General features: G+C 42.1%; 1 protein-coding gene across 4 annotated transcripts in view; it reads right to left on the reverse strand.

Moving 5' to 3' along the window:
- NFYC (nuclear transcription factor Y subunit gamma) overlaps positions 1 to 11,591 on the reverse strand; it is an 86,631-nt gene extending 75,040 nt beyond the window's left edge. For 3 of the 4 annotated variants that reach the window (XM_060206139.1, XM_060206137.1, XM_060206140.1), the window contains exon 1: positions 11,399 to 11,591. The gene's annotated coding sequence lies outside the window, so the exon portion shown is untranslated. Of the gene's footprint in view, positions 1 to 10,569; positions 10,886 to 11,398 lie in introns of those variants that run through there. The other variant, XM_060206138.1, reaches the window with a different exon arrangement.
- Between the last annotated feature and the right edge of the window lie 2,768 nt (positions 11,592 to 14,359).

The following is a 14,359-nucleotide window of genomic DNA, read 5'->3' on the forward strand; positions in this document are numbered from 1 at the left end:
ACTGAACTCAGGGCCTCATGGTTGAGAATCCAACGCTTTATCCACTCTGCCACCTCCTGGACCACCTCAATTTCTATCTCTATCCAGTAACAACAACAAAGTCTGACTTCATGTAGATAGCTCAACAATCTGTGGTTCCTGAGGACAGGGTTACCAGTAATTAGGGATTGTGAAAATCTTTGGTAATGTTAAGAGATTTAAGTCAAGAACATGATACAAAATAGTCTATATTCCAGTATCACTTCCTATGAGTCACTGAAACATTTACTGAAGCTCTGCTCAAGGTGACTATTTATGGCTCATAACTGAGAGTGTGTTCCAGAATAACTTGTGGGGGCTGGACAACAAACAGCTCACCTGGTACAGTTCTTCTTCTTCTAGTGTTTGCCGCCTGGTACAGTGCTTCACATGAGGTCATACCAGATAGGAACACCATGCACAGCACCAGGGAAGCTTCATGGATGGGAGAGTGATGTTGAGATGCCTGTCCCCTCTCTCTTTCTTAAATATTTTATTTACTTATTGGATAGAGACAGAGAGAAATCAAAAGGGAAGGGGAAAGGGTGAGAAGGAAAGACACCTGTAGTACTTCACTGCTCATGAAGCTTTCCCCCTGCAGGTGGATACTAGGGGCTCAAATCCAGGTTCTTGTGCACTGGAGCACATGTTCTCAACCAGGTGAGCCACCACTCAAACCTAACCTGTCCTCTTCCTAATAATTTAAAAAAATGGGCCCTGGAAATCACTCAATGATGTTAGGAATGTGAGGCCCTGAGTTATTCCAAAATACTGCATTAAATAATAATAATAATAATAATAATAATAATGGCTGGGTGGTGGCACACCTGGTCGAGCTCACATATTACATACAATGTACAAGGGCCTAGGTTTAAGCCCCCGGTCCCCACCAACAAGGTAGAAGACTCACTAGTGACGAAGCAGTGCTGCAGGCTTCTCTCTTTCTTTTCATCTCCCCTTTCCCTCTTAATTTCGCTCTGTCCTAACAGAAAATTAAGTAAAAAATTAAAATAATAATTTTTCATCTGACTTGGAAAAATATACTGTTGGTTTTAAATGAAGAATATTCTCTTAAATATGTCACACTGCATATACCCTGAACATAGAAATTTGAACCTTTAAAAGTACTTTATTGGAAACATTCAATGCAGAGATTAAACTAGTTTAAACAGACTTTAAACAGACTAACTTTAAACTAGTTTAAACAGACTTTAAACAGACTAACTTTTAAACAGACTAATTTAAACAGACTAAGAGAGTTTTGGAACTTTCAGTCTGTTTAAATTGCACATTGAGGCCTAAAACAAGCAAGGATACAGCAGTTACAACTTGTAGTAGAAGAGGACACTCAGACACACTGGCACCCTAACCTCAGACTTCTAATCACCAGAACTATGAGAAATGGGTACTTGTTGCTGGTTAAATCACCCAGGCGTAAAGGGATAAACGCAGTAAGTTAGTATTATATGATGGCAGGTGAAGAAATTAAGAGTATTTAACAGAAATGAATGAGTATTTATCAACTTTTGAGAATTCTATCGACTCTTCCAATGAGTAGAATTTTTAGAAATAAGCCATAGAGATTGTGTCCATTTGAGGAAGCAAAAGTGGACTAAGTTTCTCCTTACATGTTAAATTCAATGTTATCTGGCTACTTAAGAGAGTCAATCCTACGGAATTCCCAGTAAAGCAGGAATATGAAAGAATCAGTGTGCAGAGTCCAGGAAATAATAAACAAGAAACGGGTTGGCCAATGGGATAAAGGTGCAGCTTCAGGATTTGTGAAAAGAAAATAATAAATAAATAAATAGCCCTCTGAGGTCAAAAATGTATCAAAAGTTGCTAGTAGCGCAGTAGATAAAGTACAGAACAAGTTTGAGGTACCAAGTTTGACCTCCAGCCTCAGTTGTGCCAGAATAATGATCTGGTTACCTCTCTCTCAACTCTCATTGCGTTGTACTCTCAGGCATGATTATCTTGCGTTCAATCCCTTGCATTGCATGTACCAGAGAGATGCTCTGGCTCTCTCTCTTTCATGAATACAACAAATATATGTATCTTTTTTTTTTAAGTTGCCAATAAAAAATTTAAAAACTGGTTTTGATGTTTTAAAAGTATGTCATTTGCTTGTTTACTATAAAAACATCATGACAATGAAAGGTTTAAATATATTCCCTATTGTATTATTGTATAAAACCTACACTTTATAATGCTAAACATTTTTTTTCCTCAGAAAGACTTATCTTTATTGATTTTACTGTAGAACACTACAAAGTTGTTAGCATTGTGGTAATTTTGTAGTTCTAATTTATCGTCTCTCAATATGTCTTACTGTTATATAAGTTAATTTTCTTTCATTGGTCATCATTGGGATTTCACCACTTTTTCAGAGACAGAGACTCAGAGCCACAGAGAGAAAAACACAGCAGCACCAAGGCTTCCCTCAGTGTGGTGGAGGCCAGGCTCAAACCTGGATCATGCCTATGGCAAAGCAAGTGCATTAACCAAATGCGCTACGTTGTCACTAAGTCCAGGGCTTGAGCCACTATGCTACCTTTCAAGTATCATTTTATAAGCAAGTGAAATTTAAGTTAAATGTGCTTTTTAAATAAATAAAGGCTTTATGAAGTTTTCTACCTGAAGACTAGCATTATAAAGATCTTAACTACATTAATAAAAAAATGAAAAAACTTGATTATCAAAAGAAAACTATATACCAACTTTATCCATTAAGAACTTCTCACCATATTAAAAAAAAAAAAAAAAAGTCATGGTCTGGGAGGTGGCGCAGTGGATAAAACATTGGATTCTCAACCATGAGGTCTTGAGTTCAATCCCTAGCAGCACATGTACCAGAGTGATGCCTGGTTCTTTCTCTCCATCATGAATAAATAAATTCTTTAAAAAAAAAAAGTGGGAGTCGGGCGGTAGCACAGTGGGTTAAGAGCATGTGGCGCAAAGCGTAAGGGCCAGAGTAAGGATCCTGGTTCAAGCGCCCCCCCCTCCCCACCTGCAGAGGAGTTGCTTCACAAGCAGTGAAGCTGGTCTGCAGGTGTCTATCTTTCTCTCCCCCTCTCTGTTTTCCTCTCCTCTCTCCATTTCTCTCTATCCTACACAACAATAATAACTACAACAATTTTAAAAAAAGGGCAACAAAAGAGAATACTTAAAAAAAAAAGTTCAGAGTAATCTGTAAATGAATAGAACTTAAAAACAAAAATGAAAATATAATTCCCATACTAAAAGTGAGTACAAGAGTTACCTACCTCACTGCTAACACACAGGGAAGTGTGGAAAGGGCGAAGTAAATTTTGCAACTTGGCAAAAAAATTATGCAGGCAGGGATTTTTTTTTTCCCTGAATCATTCCATGTTGTCTTCCTGCTTACTTCGAAGACAATGTTATCCAAGTGATTACAAACCAAAACATTACAGCTGACAACCTCTACAATTACATTTTTAAATTACTATAGTGCAAATTACCTTTCTGGACTGAAGAATAAAAACTGGTTATTTTTATTTCAATGGTCACTGCCATTCTGCAAGTAAGCACAAATTTTCATCTCATCAGAGGCATTATCATAGAGCACTTGCGGGTTAACAGAGGCAGTGAGGAGACAACCTAATCCTGAGGTAAATGATCTAACTACTTCATAAATCCACAAATTGTAATGAGCTCACATTGGTCCACTGTGAATCAGCTCCTAAGCCACAATAGCACAATTAAATTAGGTCCTTTTATGTCAAGTAGTTGGTCTCCTATGTAGAAATCTTACTCTACATAAAAGAGCAGATAATTATAAAAGGTCTCTTCATTAGGAAAGCTCTAACTGGTTACTGGGGTAGATTTTAAACTGTTCTGAAAAGGAAGTGATGTGTTTTCTCACTTATTAAGGTCTACTGAGTAGCAGGCACTTACCATATGCTACTGTACTGATTTCTCATAATTACTCTGTAAGAGAGAGTATTGCCACCACTGACCAATACTGAGACTACTAAGGATACTAAGGCTCAAACTGGTTAAGAATCTGATTCTGGGGGGCCCAGGTGGTGGCGCACCTGGCTGAGCACACATTACGGTGCACAAGGTCCTAGGTTTGAACCCCCAGCCCCCACCTACAGGGGGAAAGCTTCACAAGTGGTAAAGCAGGGCTCTCTCTTTCTCTCTCCCTCTATCACCCCCTTCCCTCTCAACTTCTGATTGTCTCTATCCAGCAAATAAAGATTAAAACATAGCAGTAATAATAAAAAGAATCTGATTCTGCTCAAATAGAAGGGAAATGCACTGCAAAGACAGCTTTCTTCTTCCTTTTGCCTTGTCATTGTCAGGACTTTTTATTTTATTTTTATTTTCCTTTTTTGTTGTCCTTGTTCTTATCATTGTTGTGGTTATTGTTGTTGTTATTGATGTCGTTGACAGATAGGACAGAGAGAATTGGAGAGAAGAGAAAAAGACAGAGAGGATGGAAAGAAAGACAGACACCTGCAGACCTGCTTCACCACTTGTGAAGCGACCCCCCCCCCCCCAGCAGGTGGGGAGCCGGGGGCTTGAACTGGGATCTTTATGCCGGTCCTCAGTTTCACGTCACATGCACTTAACCCGTGGCACTACGGCCCAACCTGCCATTGTCAGGACTTTTATCACTCTTGAGTTACCTTTTTTCAGAGAGAAACAAGACAGATTGGAGAAAGGTGGTGGGTAAGAACCCCAACAACAAAGTTTTCCCCAGTGTGGTAGGGACAGACTCCAACCGTGGGTCAAATGCGTGGCAAAGCAAGCACCTTCTGCAGTGAGTTATCTCGAGGGTTCCAGACAGAATTCTTTCCCATGTCTGACTCCACAATCAGCAACTAGACTGCCCCTCCCCAAGGCACTTTTAAGTATTTTAAATCCATTTCCTCCTAGAATTAATCTACTTAAATTATGTTAGGTGCTTTAAGTCTCTGTGGGAAAAATACTAACATGACCTTGCAACCTTCTTAAATAGTCACAGTGTGTGCATGAAATACTGAATAAACAAAGTGAAAATAAAGACTATAAAATATCAGATAACTCACAACCAGTTTGCTTTGAGTACAAGAACTAGAACGGAAAAGAACATGCTGGCTAAGGAATGTTCCTCACAGGATATGTGCCTGAGGCTGAAATGAATCTCAAGAAAGTCATTTGAGTCCCCAACAATGTCCTCTGACACTCTCCTGCCTGTGAATGAAGCAAACTTGTCAAATGCAAGAGGTGTCTTAAAGCCATCTCTGTCATCAGGCCAATGCTTCCACAAGACAGACTGCTGTCCAGCAGAATCAACACTAGCGTGGGAATCCAGTGATCTAGGGCACTTGTGCAGTTAAAGTGACCTTGTCAAGGTCATCACACTAAGTATAGTACAAAAGACATGCCATAGAGTCAATGGTCCTTCCTGAGCTAAAATGCAAGGGTTTTTCTTTTCTTCTGATATCCTATGTAAAGAGAATACAGAACTTAAAAGCAAGTCCACAAACTGTAAGAACTACAGACCTATGTTTGACTCTCAGCTCTAACAGTGGCTGTGTAACCTTATGCAAAACTCAACTTTTTGCTCACATATAAAAATGAGCGTGGCAATAGTATTCACCTCATACAGTATGATAATTTGTTTAACACATTTTTTCATCCTGACTGGTACAATATAAACACTCGCTAAAAGCCAGTAACTATTATATTACTCCTGAGTTTGATTCATACATCTTCAATGGTTCAGTACCTTTGAACTAAGTGATGTGAATTCCAAAACTGCTTCAAAATGGCATCTAGCAAGGTACCTCACCTCATTTCACTTTGCCTCTGTTTCTTTAGAAATAATGGAAATAGGGGCCAGGTGGTAGCGCACTTGGTTGAGCGCATGCCACCCAGGTTCGAGCCCCCGGTCCCCACCTGCAGGGGGGAAAGCTTCACGAGTGGTGAAATAGGGCGGCAGGTGTCTGTCTCTCTCTCTCTACCCCCCCCCTTGATTTCTGGCTGTCTCTATCCAATAAATAAAGATAATAATAAATAAAATAATAATAAAAACTGTTAAAAAAAAAGAAATGATGGAAATAAGAAACTTTGCACCTTTTCTAAACTACAATACAGCAATATTTTTGGTGGAGTCTTTGGGTTCTCTAGGTATATTATCTCTGGGTATAGTGATAGTTTGATTTCTTCCTTTCCAGTATATATACCTTTGATAATCTCTTTCTTGTCTGATTTTGGGACCTCAAGGATTATGTTGAGTAATAGTGGTGATAGTAGACATCCTTGTCTAGTTGCTTATTTTACGGGGAAAGCTTTCAGCTTTTCCCCACCGAGAATGATGTGAGTTGTGGATTTGTCGAAAACAACCTTTATTATGTTGAAGAATGTCCTTTTCCCAATTTCTGGAGGGTCTTTATCATAAATGTATGTTGGATCTTGTCAACTGTGTTTTTAGCATCAATTGGTATGACTGTGTCATTTTTATCTTTTTTTACTATGAAGTAGTTTTGTTCAAATGAAAAATGTTTAAGTGTAGATAAAATTATTTATTATAAGGATGAGATAACTGAGGTATAGTCTTTAAAGTATGAAGTACTGGTATGATTTCTGCTTAGAAGACAAAGCTGTTCTTCACAAGTTTTTAACAGACTCCTCTACTCAGACCTCCTGTAAGATCAAGATTTCTAAGATGGTCAATTCCAAATGTTAATAAAGTCTACCAATTGGTCATGGGTGTAAGGACCTAATGTGGTCGAGCAAGTAGTTGAGAAATGCTGAACAAACTGGGTCAGAAAAATAGCTCAATAGGTAGGGCATACGCCTCACCATGCATGAGGCCCAGGTTCAAGCCTCAGTGCCACATGGAAGGTTCTGTGATATCTATGCTTCAATCTGTCACACACTCTAGCTGAATGAAAATATGGTGTGGAGGGAAAACTTTTTATTAATAATTCATTTTAATAAGTAAGATACAGTGTGGTCCGGGAGGTGGCGCAGTAGATAAAGCATTGGACTCTCAAGCTTGAGGTCCCGAGTTCAATCCCTGGCAGCACATATACCAGAATGATGCCTGGTTCTTTCTCTCTTTCTCATTAATAAATAAAATATTTAAAAATAAATAAGATACACACACAGACACACAGACAGACACACACACACACAGAGACACACACACACACACACACGGGGAAATACTGCCCCCAGAGCACTGTTAAGCTCTGGTTTAACCTGGGCCCTCATCACTGTAGGTATGAAACTTTAAAAAAAAATTTTTTATATTTATTTAGTTTCTCTTTTGTTGCCCTTTTTTTTTATTGTTGTAGTTATTATTGTTGTTGTTACTGATGTCGTCGTTGTTAGATAGGATAGAGAGAAATGGAGAGAGGAGGGGAAGACAGAGAGGGGGAGAGAAAGACACCTGCAGACCTGCTTCACTGCCTGGGAAGCGACTCCTCTGCAGGTAGGGACCCCAGGACTCGAACCAGGATCCTTACGCCAGTCCTTGTGCTTCGCTCCATGTGAGCTTAACCCGCTGCACTACCGCCCAACTCCTGAAACTCTTTTGTTTAATCATTATACTTGTCCCTACAAACCCTGAAGAGCAAAATTTTGAAATCACTCACATGTAAGGCCCAGATGGTCAAAAGAAAAAAATCTGATATGCCTGTTTTTGTTACCTCGTTTAAACTTAAAAATAAACATATTAAATTACAGATGCTATAACATCTTTCAAGTAAAGTTGGGATGACCAACATATAAAATGCATGCAAGTTCTAGTTCCACTTATACTTTTGAAACTTATCTTCCACATTGCAATGTAATGACAAATAAGAGGGAGCAGGTAACCTTCATCTAATCAGACTGAAAGACAAAAGCAATGAAGACTTCCAATTCAATGATATTCCCTTGAAACCAGAATTATTTAAAATTTTCCATGAAGTTGGAAGACAACTCACCCAGTAGAACACACACTTCACCATGCTAAAGCACAAGGAAAGCTTCATGAATGATAGAGGGTCTCCCTTCCTCTTTTATCTTTCTCTTCCTTTCTGCCTCTCACCCCTCGATCATAAAAAAATAAAATAAGTCTGCCAGGAGCAGAGAAAGTATGTAGGTATGGAATCTCACTTTTAATCTTGGTAGAAAAAAAAAGAACAAAACTAATAAAACAAAACAAAACAGAAAAAAGTTTACATGCAAAATTGGAATTGGGGGAGTCTGGCGGTAGCGCAATGGATTAAGCACACGGTGGCGCAAACCGCAAGGACTGGGCATAAGGATCCCAGTTCGAGCCCCCCAGCTCCTCACCTGCAAAAGAGTCACTTCTCAGGCAGTGAAGCACGTCTGCAGGTGTCGATCTTTCTCTCCCCGTCTTCCCCTCCTCTCTCCATTTCTCTCTGTCCTATCCAACAACGATGACATCAATAACAACAATAATAACTACAATACAAGGGAAACCAAAGGAATACTTTCTTTAAACTATCAAAATTGGAATTGCAAATATCCTGTCAGATCCAGTTTTAATTTCACACATTATTAAGGATTAGCATATCCTAGAACCATTATCCCAGTTTGAACAAGTTGCAGTTTCTGATAAGCCCGTGTTTGGATCAGCAAAGTCTCTCACTTGGTCAGTGCACTGCTTTGCCATATGCGTGACCCAAGTTCAAGTCCAGCCTGACCACACTGAAGGAAGCTTGGTGCTGTGGTCTCTTTCACACTATGCACTCAGTAGTTTTCTGCTGTTTGGCAACAATATTCTGAAGCCTGGTTTACATTTTTTTAAGAATGTAGATTCTTAAACTTTCAGTACATATCTTTCCCCTTTATCTTCCAAGGTTCTAACAAACTCCAGCAGCTTACTTTGTAAATTTTCCTTTCCTTGTAGACATCCAAGTGATATTATTTGAATACCTAATTTAAAAATCACTTTATATGGGTATCAACCTGTGGTCTAAATCTTTTAAAGACCGCACACACAAACACACACAAAATATTCATTACATTCCCATATGCATTATGGATAAGACAGTGCTTGCCTAGCCTAAAAGAATGTAGTATTAAATTTATGTGCCACCATTATGTTAATTTTCTTCCTCTGTGACTTTCCCCTTCTCTCTAGAAAATTTACCTGCAGTCACATAAAATTGACCAAATCCAAAAACCATAGGAGTTTCTCACAATTGGCATAAAAACAGAAGCTACCACCATCTCTCTAAAGTGATAAGACCTCCAGACATGACATCATCTCCCCAACAATAACCTGGGTCCACCTACATATCAGACGTCAGGCTCAGGCAAAAACTAATAAAGTCATGGGCCCCCTGGAATATACCTAAAATAGACCTACTAGCTATTACCAAAACGGAGACCTCAAATCTTCATCTGCAATATTCCAGCCTTTAAGTTCATGATTAGTCAACAATTTGTTTAGCTTTATATGTTAACTCTTTTTCAGCCACCAGGTTCCAGATGCTAGCATGATGCCAACCGGACTTCCCTGGACAGACAACCCCACCAATGTGTCCTGGAGCTCCACTTCCCCAGAACCCCACCCCACTAGGGAAAGAGAGAGGCAGGCTGGGAGTATGGATCAACCTGTCAATGCCCATGTTCAGTGGGGAAGCAATTACAGAAGCCAGACCTTCCACCTTCTGCATCCCACAATGACCTTGGGTCCATGCTCCCAGAAGATTAAAGAATAGGAAAGCTATCAGGGGAGGGGATGGGATACAGAGTTCTGGTGGTGGGAATTGTGTGTTGTACCCCTCTAATCCTATGGTCTTGCCAGCGTTTCCTTTTTATAAATAAAAATGTGGGAGTTGGGCGGTAGTGCAGCGGGTTAAGCGCACATGGCGCAAAGCGCAAGGATCGGCGTAACAATCCCGGTTCAAGCCCCCGGCTCCCCACCTACAAGGGGAGTCACTTCACAGGCGGTGAAGCAGGTCTGCAGGTGTCTGTCTTTCTCTCCCCCTCTGTCTTCCCCTCTCCATTTCCCTCTGTTCTAACAACGATGACATCAATAACAATAACTACAGCAACAATAAAAAACAAGGGCAACAAAGGAGAAAAATATTAAAAAATAAAAACACAAATTTTTAAAAAAGAGGAACTTAATAATATCCACTAAACAAATCATTGCTAAGTATCTAGTAATTTGCTTTATCTAAGGGTTACTTTAGAAACTAAGTTAGCCTACAGCAGAAAACTATATACACCATCTCAAAGCCGGCTGAATGGTCCAAATGTTGTTTTGTAAACCTCCCGAGCCTTACAACAGGCTGGGATGGGGGAACCAACCCCATCTATTTTCTATCACAATCACTAACTCTAAGGCCTTCAGTTTTTTGTTTTTTAACCAGAGCACTGTTCAATTCTGGGTTATGACGGTGCAGGGGATTGAACCTGGGACCTTGGAGCCTTAGGCACGGGAGTCCATTTGCATAACCTCTGTGCTATCTATCCCCCACCCAACCCTTTTATTTTCTCATTCCTACAGTTTACTAGTTAATGCCGTGCCCATCCCAAGCTTGAGAATTCAATGTTAAGTCCAGGCACAACCATCGAGTGGGATTCCTTCTCTCGACCCGCGTCTGCTGGCTCCTCGCAGGCCTGGAAAGACGCCCCGCGCGCTAGCCGGGCCCCGCTCCGACTCCGCGGCCTGTTCCAGGGCCCCGAGGCCCTTCCCGCCCAACACCAGGGCCTCGGCCCCGGCACCCGGCGGGCGCCTCTCCACGACCGGTACCCCCGGGTCGCGAAGATCCTCCCGGTCTCTAGCTCCGGGGTCTCAAAGCTTGGCGCCCATTAGGGGCTGGCACGTCCCGACTCTCGGGCCGTGCATGTTCCCCCGAGGGTAACTCTGGCGTTAGGACGGCCCCCTCCCGCTCCGGGACGTGCACAGGCTCCCCCCAAAGTACGCGCCGCTAGGCCACCACCCTCTTCCTCATTCGGACCCCGGCCCCCGCCCAGCCCCCGCCCCACGCCTGCGCCGTAAGCGGTCGTCGCCCTCAGCCCCAGTCCCAGCCGCGCGCAGCCCCGCAGCCTCAGATTCCTCCATCACCCCCAGGCCGGAGCCGGCGCGACCAATAAGGCGCCAGGTCCGCGGCCTCCCCGCCACCGACCAATCATGAGCGAGCCCCCCCCCCCCGCCGCCTTCCGCCAATGGGAGAAAGCCCGCGGGCCGGGCCGAGGAGGCGCACGGACCCTACGAGCGCGGCGGCGGCGACAACTGCGGCGGGCCCGGCGAGCACACAACATGGCGGCGGGTACGCCGGACCGGGCTACAGCAGCGTCCGCGCGAGGGAAGTGAGGTGTCCGCCGAGGCGGGAAGCCCTGCCCCTCCCCCCGCCGGCGCTTAATCTCCCTCCCACAGACGCTCCCGTACACTCACACGCCTGTGCTCAGGACTCCCAGGAAGAACTGAAGCCGCCGCCGCGTCCCTGCGAAATCCGACCCTGCAGGCGGAGGGGAGGGGGAAGCGTGCGTCACGGAGAACGGAGCGCGCGCGGAGTGGGGGGTACAAACAAGATGGCGGCCGCGCCGTTTGCACCGTCTCCCCCTCCCCCTCCCTTGGCGCCTTGGCTTTCAGCGTCTTGCTGTGCGCAGAAGCTTGAGTTGTTGAAGTCTCGCGAGAATTGAGAAGGCGAGCGCGGGCTGAGGTGGAAAGCTATGGAGAGCCTTCTGACCCCGCCCCTAGCTAGAGGGCGGGGCCAGGTGACCTCCGCGGGGCATTCTACTCTTGCGGGTCTCCTATGGAGCTGTGCTGATAAAATATTGATTAGATAATCAATGAAATAAAGCTGATTTTTTTTTTAATTTGAGAGAGAAACAGTGTTGGGGGACGAAGGGCAACTTGGATGCCAAGTTAAGCGAGCCGTGAAAGAAGATAGCTGCCAGTACCATAAAAAAGGGGCTTTAAAGGCAAAACTAAAATGATTTACTCCAAAATAAACAATAGCGCTAAGAACAGTCAACTCGTAACTATAAGTCAACATACTTTCTCCCAAAAGTGCAGAGTTACAAACTTCATCAAAGTTGACTGAAGACCACGATTGTTATTACACCTTTTCCACACAGCTACTTAATCCAAAGGCAGAAGTATTCTATTTTACAGATGGAAAAACTGAAACTCAAAAAGATTTAACTTGATAAAGGCCCACATGTACAAGTTACAAAACTCAGATTTGAATAGTTGCAAAAACTGGAGATAATTCATCGTATGTGTATTGTATGCAATTAAATGAAGCGGTGTATTACTAACGAACACCAGAGACTCATGATGCCTTGAATTTTACAAATGGCCGTGTAGCCTTTATTTTTCCCCCTATTTTATTGGTTAAGACAGAAAGAAATTAGGAGGAGAAGATAGGAAGGAAGCAGACCTGCTTCCCGGCTCTTGAAGTGTGTGCCCCCCCCTAGCAGGTCGTCAAGAGCAGGGTCTCAAACCTGGGTCCTTGCACATGGTATTATGTGCGTTTAACTGGATGCACCGCCCTCTGCCCCTCCCCCAACCTTTCTCAGTCTCACATTTCTGGGATTGTCACAAAAATCACACTATTTCTTTTCTTTGAATTTATGATCCTGGTGATAAATTATGTAGAAGCGTGGAGAAAGCTGTTGTCTTAAATGAAGAAAACTTGTTTTCAAATCTAGCCTTATCACTTCAGACAGTCCATGAATATTTGATGAATGAAATCTAATTAGATATAAGATACCTGACTTCACCAAGTCTCTATCTGTGAAATTATCTAATTCCCTTTTGAGAGGAGAATTGAGAAGATAGAGCAAAATAGTGTAAAGGAGAATGTATTGTAGGGCCCCAAAATAGCTCACTTGGATAATGTGCTGCTTTACCTTGTGCATGATGTGGGTTCCAGCCGGAGCTCTATCCCCACTGCGTTGAAGGAAGCTTCAGTGCTGTGGCCTCTTTGACTCTCTGTTTCTCTCTACTTCTGTCTCTGTCTTTAAAAAGAAAAAAATGCATTATCAATTGCAAAAGTGTCATAAAGAAATTAGTCATTGACACTGAAAGGTGGCAGTGGTAAAACCTGACAGCACAGAGTCCTGCATTCAAGTCCCAAGATAACATATACCAGAATGATGCACTGATTTGTTCTCCCTCTCTCTCAAATAAATGTTTATAGAAATTAGCAGTGATTGTGGTCTGGGAGGTAGTACGGTGGGTAAGGCTTTGAACTCTTAAGCATGAGGTCCCGAGTTCAATCCCCAGCCGCACATGTACCAGAGTGATGTCTGGTTCTTTCTCTCTCTCCTATCATTTCTCATGAATAAATAAATAAAATCTTAATAAAAAAATTAGCAGTGATGATGGAGATGAAGGGCAACTACAGAAGGGCAACTCATGCGGATTATAGAGAATTGAGCATACAAATGTGGGGGAGGGCCTATATCTAAGACTGCGGGAGAACTATAGTGGTTATATATAGGGGTAGGGATGGGGACACAGACCTCTGGTGACAAGAGTGGTGGGGGTGGGGGGAGACTATACAGTAAACCATTAATAAAGCTCTACAGTTTTTTTTAAAAGTTTGTAGTGATGACATTTTTCATTTCTTTTTTGGACATTTTTCATACTTGAGTAATGGCATAAAAAATTAAAAACACGTAGACCCAGAATAAATATTATATAGAGATAATAAGCTTAGCTTGTGGGGAAAAAACTAGGTAATCTACAAATACTTATTAAACAGTGAATGTATGTTATGTTTGTGAAAGAGATATGAAAAATGTGCAGCAGACACCACAAATTATTACTACCTTTACAATTACAATTATACAGTAGTAACAACAGGGCAGGGGAGATAGCATAATGGTTATGCAAAGTGACTGTCATGCCTGAGGCTCCAAAGTCCTAGGATCAATCCCTCGCACAAGCCAGAAATGAGTAGTGCTCTGTAACAAAATCAAAAGTATCAACAACATATATATGCAGGCCAGTCAGTTACCCTCTAAGCATCTAGAAATCCAAGTTATCCTCAGAAATAAGCTAACACAAATTTACATAGGGAAAAGTAGTTTGTGAATAGTTTCTATAAGGTGATACCACAGAAGGGAAATTGGAAATTTAGGACAGAAGCTCTTTATCGAGGCCAGGTGGTGGCATACCTGGTTAAGTGCTTACATTAGTGTACAAGGCCCCAAGTTCAAACCCTTGGTCCCCACCTGCAGGGGGAAAGTTCATGAGTGTTGAAGCAGGGCTGCAGCTGTCTATCTCCCCCTACCCTCTCAATTTCTATCTTTTTCCAATAATAAAAAAATAAAATGAAACAGAAGCTCTTTACTAGCAAGTACAAAATATATTGCATTATTTTTTAATATATTTTTCCGTTTT

Source organism: Erinaceus europaeus, chromosome 13, assembly GCF_950295315.1.
Source record: "Erinaceus europaeus chromosome 13, mEriEur2.1, whole genome shotgun sequence".
Lineage (NCBI taxonomy): Eukaryota > Metazoa > Chordata > Mammalia > Eulipotyphla > Erinaceidae > Erinaceus > Erinaceus europaeus.